The following is a 1,178-nucleotide window of genomic DNA, read 5'->3' as shown; positions in this document are numbered from 1 at the left end:
TCCTTATTTTTTTATCCATCTCCTTTTCTATCACCTTTGTGATTGATCTTTTCTGTTCTAAGACTAACGTCTTAATATCCGATTACAGCGATTGGAGCTATATTTGCCGCAACGGATTCTGTATGCACACTTCAGGTGCAGGATATAGCAATGTTATACTTTATTCATTTTTATTGTAGTTAGTCTGCCTGGGCACCCAAAGAAACCGTAATACATTTGATGCTGCAGATATTAAGCCAGGACGAAACCCCTCTACTCTACAGTCTCGTATTTGGGGAGGGCGTGGTCAATGACGCTACGTCTGTGGTGCTTTTCAATGCTATTCAAAGCATAGATCTCAGCAACATTGATGCAAGAGTTGCTATACATTTTCTTGGGAGCTTCTTTTATCTGTTTTCGACGAGCACTCTACTTGGAGTATTTGTGAGTTCGCTCGCTATTCATCAATCTCTCTTTACTGTCCTGTATGGTAACTGTTTATTGAATCACACACATGGTTTCCTTGCAGGTTGGGCTGCTGAGTGCTTATATAATCAGAAAGTTATATTTTGGCAGGTATATATCTCTGGAATTGTTCTTCATTTAGACCCTTCTCTTGGTGTATTCTTATGCATTAGTAGGTGACCAACAAGTAGCTTGTGGCAGTGCAATCATTTTTTCATCATGCTTTCATAATTCCAAGTAAAGTTCCATTTTCAATAGTTACAAGAATATTGACGATTATTATTGTAACAACCCAAGCCCACCGCTAGCAGATATTGTTCTCTTTAGGCTTTCCCTTTCAGGCTTTCCTTCAAAGTTTATAAAGCGTGTCCGCTAGTGAGAGGTTTCCACACCCTTATAAAGAATGTTTCGTTGTGGGATTTCACAATTATGTTCATATTTGTTGAAATGATTATATATGATAACTCTCATTTTAAGCTTCGAAAAGATACACACCGGGGGTGGAGATGGGATGGGAACTCTAATAGCAGAAAATCTTAGTTAGCAGATATTATAAGTGTGTCTTATGTGTAGATGACCTTTCTTTTCAGATATATTGTTGTGAATGTAATCTGTGAACGGTTTGGTGGTCGTCTGTCGTTAGGAGACATTTAGTTAGTACAAGATGTTGCACGGTTAGGTGATCATCTATCGGAATTAGTCGAGTTGCTCATAAACATAGTCTAAATATCCAA

The 1,178-nt window shown here is 38.1% G+C and overlaps 1 long non-coding RNA gene across 1 annotated transcript; it reads left to right on the top strand.

Moving 5' to 3' along the window:
* Positions 1 to 44: 44 nt before the first annotated feature.
* On the top strand, positions 45 to 1,172 carry LOC111785394. Its single transcript, XR_002813668.1, has 3 exons — positions 45 to 135; positions 229 to 423; positions 509 to 1,172. It is a non-coding gene; the product is annotated as an uncharacterized LOC111785394 (long non-coding RNA).
* Positions 1,173 to 1,178: the final 6 nt, after the last annotated feature.

Source organism: Cucurbita pepo, unplaced genomic scaffold (assembly GCF_002806865.2).
Source record: "Cucurbita pepo subsp. pepo cultivar mu-cu-16 unplaced genomic scaffold, ASM280686v2 Cp4.1_scaffold000479, whole genome shotgun sequence".
In the NCBI taxonomy this organism is placed as follows: domain Eukaryota; kingdom Viridiplantae; phylum Streptophyta; class Magnoliopsida; order Cucurbitales; family Cucurbitaceae; genus Cucurbita; species Cucurbita pepo.
This window is presented reverse-complemented; position numbering and strand designations above follow the sequence as displayed.